This window comes from Puma concolor, chromosome D3, assembly GCF_028749965.1.
Source record: "Puma concolor isolate L17-30 chromosome D3, mPumCon1.1.hap2, whole genome shotgun sequence".
Classification (NCBI taxonomy): domain Eukaryota; kingdom Metazoa; phylum Chordata; class Mammalia; order Carnivora; family Felidae; genus Puma; species Puma concolor.
In genome coordinates this window covers 57,407,117-57,416,765 of record NC_141678.1, presented here as the reverse complement: position 1 = coordinate 57,416,765, position 9,649 = coordinate 57,407,117, and the positions used below count along the sequence as shown (strand labels likewise).

At 45.9% G+C, this 9,649-nt stretch overlaps 1 pseudogene; it reads right to left on the bottom strand.

The window, feature by feature from the left end:
- Window positions 1-7,111: 7,111 nt before the first annotated feature.
- LOC147575587 (large ribosomal subunit protein eL8 pseudogene) lies at window positions 7,112-9,108 on the bottom strand (annotated as a pseudogene).
- Between the last annotated feature and the right edge of the window lie 541 nt (window positions 9,109-9,649).

Genomic DNA, 9,649 nt, shown 5'->3' with positions numbered 1-9,649 from the left:
GTCTATCTTCTGGCAAAAAGGGGTGCTTTTCTTTCTCAGATAATAAGAATTATGTGAAATTAAGCTGTTGTGGCGTTTGTTTGTTTGTTTGTTTGTTTTACCTTGGCTGCCAGGATGCTCTGAACTAAATTGTATGTTTCTATATAATGATTGTACTTCATTGCTGTTTTCTGATATATCCATTTTCCCCCTGGATATTTAATTCTTCTTTTAATTGTCCTAATATATTGATTTTTTTTTAAAATTATAACCTTACTCAAATCCTCGTAGAAGCAGTGTTTAAGTGGAAAACAGTGCATGAATTACCGGATGTGTCATTGATCCATGAAAATATAGTTACGGTCAGTTGGTTGTTAGGTCTTTCTGAGTATAGTGCCTTTCAAAGCCAGAATTCCTAAAGCCTGTTACACAAGATGTTGGCAGTCTCCATTTTATTAAATTGTTTAGTAATTCAGAAGACATGGTGTTTTAGTTAGGATGTTTTTGATTACAGGTTACTGAAAATCCCATTTAATGCACAGACTCGGAAGTCCTGGGTGGCTCAGTTGGTCCAACTTTGGCTCAGGTCATGATCTTACAGTTTGTGAGTTCAAGCCCCACATCACGCTCTGTGCTGACAACTCAAAGTCTGCAGCCTGCTTTGGATTCTGTGTCTTCCTCTCTCTCTCTCTCTCTCTCCCCCTCCCCCCACTTGTGCTGTCTGTCTGTCTGACTCTCTCTCTCTCTGTCTAAATAAATAAATAAATAAACATTTTAAAAATTATTTAAAAAAATAGTGCACAGAGTTGAATCAGAGGAGATTCATTGGGATTTGTCACCCAAGTGCCCGATGAGCTCCAAGAGTGGTTTGATCAGGGTTCTGCATCTGGCTTTATTTCTCTTGGTTTCTCCTAGCTGAGCTCTCCTCTGTGTTGGCTTTTCTTGAGACTGACTTCCTCCTGGCAAGGTGGGCACTACCAGCTCCCTCCAATGAAGGCCCTTCACTTAATGAAGTGCTTCACTCAGTGGGAGCCATACTCTGTGGGAGCCCATCCCTGAACCAGACGCCACAGCCAGAGGAACGGGAGTGCTTTGTCTGAGCTGGACTCATCAGGTGCTGGCTGCCTCTGTGACTCCGCACAGTCCCCAGGTGCCGCACTGCCCCTAGGTGCCACGCAGTCCCCAGGTGCCACGCAGACCCCAGGTGCCGCACAGTCCCCAGGTGGCTGGGGGGACTGTGGTGCATTGAAATGCCATCTCCATCTAATAGAACATGGAAAGGAGAACATGGAAGGACTTTGACCCACCACGAGGAGACCTACTATAAAACTGTGTGTATTTGCATTTATTTGCCATGGACAGTGCCAGATTGTGTCTTGAGAGGCCTTGTAAGTCCTATCAAAACATTCACTTTTTTGTTGGTCTCCAGAAAGAATTTGCCTTGTGATGCCTCTTGAATGGGGCAGGTGGAAAGCTTCCTGCAGCTATATTCCTTATCTGTCACATTTTTCCACCAAACATGTGCAATTTTTTAGAGACTATCAACCAATGGGCAACTGATCTGAGATTTGAGTTTTAGTACATCAGAGAAGGAGGAGTGGACTCCCATGCCCAGGAGGCACACTTGTGCTTGGCTCAGTGTTTCCACTAAATGCTTTACACCAGAAAAATCCTTAAAGGAGATGAATATACTTCTGCAAAAAGCACTCAGAAAGAGTGCTCTAGACACTTTTTTGTCCTATTACTTACCCAAGGAATGTTCCAATTCTTTTAAGAAAATAACCCCTTGCAGCCACTCTGGAAAACAGTATTGAGCTTCCTCAAAAAGTTAAAAATAGAACTACCCTATGACCCAGCAATTGCACTACGAGGCATTTATCCAAGGGATACAAGGGTGCTATTTCCAAGGGACACATGCACCCCCATGTTTATAGCAGCACTATCAACAATAGCCAAAGTATGGAAAGAGCCCAAATGTCCATCGATGGATGAATGGATAAAGAAGATGTGGTATATATATATACAATGGAATATTACTCGGCAACAAAAAAGAATGAAATCTTGCCATTTGCAACACCATAGATGGAACTAGAGAGTATTATGTTAAGCGAAATTAGTCAGAGAAAGACAGATATCATATAACTTCACTCATATTTGGAATTTAAGATACAAAACAGATGCATGAGGGAAGGGAAGCAAAAATAATATAAAAACAGGGAGGGGGACAAAACATAAGAGATTCTTAAATACAGAGAGCAAACTGAGGGTTGCTGGAGGGGTTGTGGTTGGGGGGATGGGCTAATCGCATAAGGGGCATTAAGGAAGACACTTGTTGGGATGAGCACTGGGTGTTATATATAGGGGATGAATCACTGGGATCTACTCCTGAAATCATTATTGCACTATATGCTAAATAACTTGGATGTAAATTTAAAAAGAAAAAAAAAAAAGAATCTTTTTCTTAAATAAACTTAAAAACAAAGTCGGGGGTGGGGCCTGGATGGCTCAGTCAGTTAAGTCTCTGACTCTTGGTTTCAGCTCAGGTCCTGATCTCATGGTTTCATGAGTTCAAGCCCTGTGTCAGGGATTCTCTCTCTCTCCCTGTCTCTCTGCCCTTCCCCAACTCATGCTGTCTCTGCCTTAAAATAAATAAATGAACTTAAAAAAAAAAAGAAAAGAACCCTTTCCCTCCCAGTTCCTATATTTTCCTATATCTAGTTATAATTTATGTCTGCAGGAATCATTTATGTTTTTTAAGTTAATTTATTTATTTTGAGAGAGCATGACCTGGGAGGGGTAGAGAGAGAGGGAGAGAGAGAATCCCAAGCAGGCTCTGCGCCATCAGCGCATAGCCCGACGTGGGGCTCAATCCCACGAACTGTGAGATCATGACCTGAGCCTAAATCAAGAGCCAGATGCTCAACCGATTGAGCCACCCAGGCGCCCTGCAGGAAGAATTTAATAGAGGGCTCTCAGAATTGATGGAAAAGAAGAAGCCCTGTAAGTGTACCTGCACGTGCGAGTGCACACACATATACCCGCACACACATCGACTGCTTTCTTTACCTCTGGCCCATTTTTCACTGATGGACTAGTCCTAGGAAATGGCCTCTGTCAGATGCCTTTTCTTAGAGGAGCACTGTGGTTTGGCACAGGTTCCTTTGCAGAGCTGTGGCTTGGCTGTATTCCACAGCCTAGGCAGCGTCGGGCTTGTGAGTGAATGACCCAGGGTGGAAGAATGGTATATTTGCTGGATGGGGCTGTAACATGCCTCAGGAGACAATCTTTGCCATTTCTTCTTCTTCTTTTTTTAAGTGTGTATTTATTTTTGAGAGAGACAGAGACAGAGACAGTGCATGAGCGGGGAAGGGGCAGAGAGAGAGAGAGAGTGAGACACAGAAGCCAAAGCAGGCTCCGAGCTGAAAGCACAGAGAACCAACGTGGTGCTTGAACTCACAAACTGCGAGATCATGACCTGAACTGAAGTTAGACACCTAACCCCCTGAGCCCCCCAGGCACCCCAAGTAATCTTGGCCATTTCTGACCCCTGACTCGAATGTCCTGAGAGCTTGTCCTCTGCTGAGTGAGGACAGGGTGCCTGCATCTCACCAGGGTTTGGAGTGAAGTACAAACCTTGGTGGCTCTGTCCTCAGTGAGGAAAACCAGGCCAAGGTTCCCTGAGGTTTTCTTCATAACAGGAAAGAGGCTGTGTATTCCAGGTGTTGTTGCTGTCGTTTCGGTAATTAGGGTCAACTGCTGAACACCTTTCCCTACTTGCCTTCACTTCTACCTAAAAAGGCAGGAATGAAGAAATCAAAAAGACCGTATGTTGAATCCACTGTGTCTTTGGTGATGGTACAAGACAGCCTAGTGAACCAGGACTGATCCTTGCTCTGGGAAACATTGCTATCCGCCCACACCAATGAATGTGAATCCCCACCCGACTGGACCCAATGGTGGAGGTGTGTGTGGGTGGCCATAGGGGTGCCAAGGAGGACAGAGGGAAGATAGGTCGGGGCCGGAGAACCAGACCAGCTAGAGGGCTCACCCTCAAGGGAGTGGTTAGCCATTCAAACTACAAGGTTCCAAAGATTGTGGGTAGCTCTGGATGGATCTGGCAGGGACATGAACTGAGTCTACGTGGAAGTTCCTGTTCTTGGGGCTCAGCCTGCTGATCAGGGCCTGGAGGCAGAGGCCCCGTCATGTGAATGTTGTAAAGACTGGGATTTCTGGAGAGACCCTCAGGTAGGGTCTGGGAGAACAAGTTCAAACTTACCACAAGCTTCTTTAGCAAAAAGTCTGGAAGATAACTCAAGGGCTCTGGAAGACATCCCCAGCTCCACCTGGCAGGGATTAAACTGGGAATGTGGGAATACTGGTCCCTGAACCCTGGCTGGGCCCAGCAGCCTCCAGAATTGCTTTCGCTTAATTGCAGTCTCAAGGTCAGGCCATCACCCTGATGTGGATGAGGACATTCCCTATGTGACACAGTCTTTGCTTTATGGGCACCCTCAGGAGAAATGTGACCTACTTGAAGAACTGGCACTTCTCAGCATGAGACTTATTTTTATCTTAAGGACACTGTGAACCAAGGAAGCTTCTCTCAGTGCTGGAAGTTTCTTAAAGTCAGCGGAGAGTATTAAACCTGTTTATAGGGCTTTAAAGTAAGCATTTTCATATTTACTAATTCCTGGCTCCCTTCTATATTTTTATCCTTGCTTCATTCCTTCCTTTTGACCTGCTTTTTGCTTAAGTTGCCCTCTTGCATTTTATGCATCCTTTTATTCCCCTTCCAGGGGTGTGCTAGAGCCTTTGAGGTTGTTAAACACTCTATTCAGGAATTTTATGAGCCCCTGGTTAAACAGTTCAGGGCTTGAAATCAACCATGGTGGGAGTATTTACACCACAGACATAGGCAGACACTACAAAATCGTTTCTTTTTTTTCTTACAGAAAACTAGTTTACCAGCATATCACTGTCTCTCTCTTATCTAGAAAAGGTAGAGTCTTAATAAATATGTTTTTAAAAGTACTAGTTCTAAAAGTATTATGAAATAGCTATGTTATTTAAATATTGTGTGTGTGTGTGTGTGTGTGTGTGTGTGTGTGTGTGTGTGTGTGTTTTAAGTAAACTCTACCCCTAATGTGGGGCTGGAGCTCACAACCCCAAATCAAGAGTCATATGCCCTATGGTCTAAGCCAGTGAGGCACCCATTATATGTGTTTTTATTTTTTATTTTTATTTTTCGAAGTTTTTATTTTATTTATTCTGAAGAAAGAAGAAGGGAGTGCGTGTGCGTGTGTGCACACACACAAACACACACACACACACACACATGCAGGGGGGCAGAGAGAGAGAGAGAGAGAGGAGAGAGAGAGAGAATTCCAAGCAGGCTCCAAACTGTCATGCTATCAGTGCAGAGCCCAATAAGAGCCCAACGCAGGGCTCAGACTCACCAATGTGAGATCATGACCTGAGCTGAAATCAACAGTCAGCTGCTTAACTAACTGGACCACCCAGGTGCCCGCCCCCCTCCCCCCTTAAATCTTAGGAACAGTGGCCCTGTTTTCGGGTCCAAAAATGTTTCAAGTATAAATAAATTTATGAGATTGCTTTTTATTGATGGCAAGGGAGAAATGGGATTCATCCAAAATGTGCCTTCTAGTCAACTTGGCTATCATGCAGCTGTTCTAAAAAGGAGGATCTTTATGTATGTGGATGTGCTGAAAGCTGTTTACGTTTCTGTTTATCACATTTTAAGTTATACCCTGGTGGAGCTAAGATTTTGGTAAATCTAGCAGTATTAGAAGCAAGTTGATATCCCATTCAATGTGTGATGGTTGCTAAGGGACCATTCAATGCAAATTAGAAGTAATAATAGCTCTGGTTTAAAAGGGCAGAGAATTAGGACAGGGAGGGGAAAATGACTCCCTACACAAGACGACGAGTTTTGCGGTGACAAATGTGGATGCCTGACACACAACACTTTCTGCTCTGTCCTGTGATAGAGAGGCAAGGAGGAATGGGGACAGCACAGGGACAAGGATAGCTACAGTGACTCCTGGCAGGGGCTTCCCTTGGAATAAGCGCAAATAGCTACAGAAAGCATGTTTGTTATCCAGAGTTGGCAGCTCAGCAATTGCAAACTTCGGCAACAGCACGAAAGAGAAGAGGAAAAAAAAATCTCTGGCAGTAAAATTGTAACTCCTGGGCCACAAACAACCACACCAAAGGCTGCTGGAAAGTGCCCCAAACCTGAAGATCCCCCAAAGGCATTGCAATGAGCAGGTTCATTGACCGTGGAAGAGCTAGCAAAGACTGTGCTTTTACTGCCAGGCGCAGGCCTGCACTAAAAAACTCTTCCCTCCTATTAACCCATTCAGCGCCCACAATGGACAAAGAAACTGATGCACAGATGGGTGAAGTCCCTGCCTGAGATGCTCCGTGAATAAGAGGAGGAGCCAGGATTTGAGTCTGTGCTCTCAACTGCCCAGATCGAACAAAGAAGGATGTGGACGGTGGTGGTCTGAGATGGCAGTGTGCAGGGCATGGTGAAGAGTGAGGACGTGAGGAGCCTGAGAACGGTAAACGAGAGAGGCTAATGGCAGATCGAGGGGTGGGGCTGAGACGGCACAGTTCAGGAGGTCTACAGCCAGAACCAGAGGGAGACAAAACCTACCTCCCAAACCTAGACGATCTGCTATCCCCTGGCCAAATAGCACCATATCCTGAGGCCATCTCTGAGCCCTCGTGCTGTTAAAGGCCGCCAGAGGTGTGGCCTTTGAGGTTTTGGGGCAGTTAGTGAAAGGGCCAGCCAAGGCTTGCTGTCTTCCCTTTAGTAGTTCGGTGTTGAGAGAGAGAGGCCAGGCAGTTTCTAGAGGGGACCATGCTGAGCTAGCTGCATGTCGGGAGTAGTGACCTATAATCCATGGGGTGGACTGTCATCACACAGGGGACCCTGCTGGGCAGGGCATTGGGACAGAGATTCAAAGCTCCTGAGATAGTCAGGAGCAAACCCAAAACTGAGCTGAACCTTAAGGGAGAACATGGGAATCTCCATGTAATTGGAACGGAGTGAGCACCACAAAGTGGTCGGATGAGCACAGCCTTGCTTCCTCCTCGTGAACGCCATCTATTTATCCCTGAAGACCACTACCCTTATCAAAGAGCACCGGACACCATGCTCTTTCTGATGCCGGCAGGCCAGGTCCAAGGACCCAGAGGGGGTCACAGGACCAGCCAGGAGGGTCCTTAGCTTCACAAAGAATGGAAATCAAACATGAGCCAGCAGGAAGTGAGAGCAGAGTTCATGGAAGATATGGAGCAGATACAGATGGGGCTTCAGGGAGACTCAGGAAAGGAGCGTGAGTCTTGTCTTTGTTCAGGGTCTTGGGTTTTTACTGAGGATGGTGCCTGGTGTACATGTCCTCTCAGGCACGTTCTAACCTCTAACCGGTTAGAACAAAGACAGGGGCCCATGTGTCATTCCCTGGAGTCAGGGTGCCTTGGCGTGGAGACGTCTAGCTCCGGTGGTCTGGAATATGCCTATGATAACTTTGGTCATTCTCACCTGGTCCTTCCTTTGATGTTATCTATCCTAGAGAAATCATTAACTCCTCATCCCACTTACAAGGAGGACATACACTATTTACGTTGCAAGGCATGTGTAAAGTTGGGGGGGGGGTGGTGCAGGTCGTAGCAAGAAAAGGAGCAAAAGGCAGATATTTATGGAGTCCTTCAGTTTCTCTGCGTCATTACTAGCTGAGAAAAATCTTTGTGGATTAATGGTCAAGTAATTATAGATTAAACCACCACACAAACACGCCAGGGGCTAGACCTTGTTTTGTTTGAGGAGCTCTTGTGGCTCGTTTTAGACAGAGCCCTGACTTCTGCCAAGTGACTCTGGTGTTTTCAGCAACACTGAAGATAGGCTCTGGCTCTGGAGGAAGTGAGCTGGAGGTCAGTGGCCTCCCCTCCGAGCCACCTCCTCCTACAGGACCCAGGTCTTCACAGAAAAGTTTGCTCTCTCTGTTTATTTTATTTTTGTAACTTACTTATTTTTAAAGATTTTTTTTTAAAGAGAACTTTTTATTATTTTTATGTACAGAAAATTCAACAGCATCCACTTAGCCCAGTGTGGTGGCCAGTTCTTTTTGCCTTTTCCCGCTTGGCAATGCGAGCCACTGACTTAGGACCCAGGACGTTGTCTCTCTGGTGGCTGGTGGTGGTAGATCTCATCATATTTGTCACTGTAATTGGTTCTGATGGCTTCCACCAGTTTAGCCAGAATTCCTTTGTCTTCCAAGTTAATCTGTGTGACAACGGTGCAGGGCTTCCTGTGGACCAGATGCCCCAGCCTGGCCTTCCCCTTGATGATGCCACAGGGAACCGCCACCGTTTTTTTTTTTTAATGTTTCTTTATTTTTGAGAAAGAGAACACCAGCGGGGGAGGAGCAGAGAGAGAGGGGGACAGAGGATCCAAAACGGGCTCCGCACTGACAGTGGTGAGCCCGACACAGGGCTCAAACTCACAGTTCGTGAGACCATGACCTGAGTTGAAGTCAGATGCTCAACTGACTGAGCCACCCAGCTGCCCCAAGGGAACCTCCATCTTACAACACAGGGCAGGCAGGAAGACAACCAGTTCAATGGGATCCACATCATATACAATCACTACCAGCTGAGCCTTCGTATTTTCCACCAAGGTGGTGACAATATTAACTCCAGCTTGAAGGACAGGCAGCCTTTTAGTGGGGACATCCCCTTTGCTGGCAGCTTTCATCTCAGCCCGGGCCAACAATCTCTGCTTCTCTCGCTTTCTCTCTGGTCTGTATCTGTGGGCCAGCTTAAGCAGTTGAGCAGCTGTTTGGTGGTCCAAAGCCTGGGTGAACTGGTTAATTACGGAAGGCACTTTTCGACATTTATAGAGAATAGTCCTTTGCCACTGCAGCCCGTGGCATTTGACAGAGCTGGTGAGGTCCTTTTGGGCTGGATGTCCTGTCTGATGCCAAAATTCTTGGGCCTTCTCTCAAACAGGGGAGTGACCAGCTTCTTGGCCTCTTGCTTCTTCACAACAGCAGAGGCCAGGGCCACCTTCTTCCCCTTGGTCTTCTTTCCTTTCAGCATCTTGGATGACTAGAGGAGAGAGAAAAGAAAAGAGAATTGTAGGTAATATCAAGATTATTTATTTATTTACTTACTTATTTATTGTTAATTTTTTTAACATTTATTTTTGAGAGAGACAGAGAGAACATGAGCAGGGGAGAGGCAGAGAGAGAGGGAGACACAGAAACCAAAGCAGGCTCCAGGCTCTGAGCTGTCAGCATGGAGTCTGACACAGGGCTTGAACCCACAAACAGTGAGATCATGACCTGAGCTGAAGTCTGGCACTTAAATGACTGATCTACCAGGTGCCCCTGTTTTTTTATTAAAAAAAAATTTTTTAGGCTTATTTATTTATTTTGAGAGAGAGAAAGAGAGCATGTAAGCAGGGAAGGGGCAAAGAGAGAGGGAGAGAGAGAATCCCAAGCAGGATCCACGCTATCCACACAGAACCCAATGCAGGGCTCCATCCCACAAACCATGAGATGTATGTACCTGAGCCAAAATCAGGAGTTGATCACTTAACTGACTGAGCCACGCAGGTGCCCTAAGATTTTATTTTTAAGTA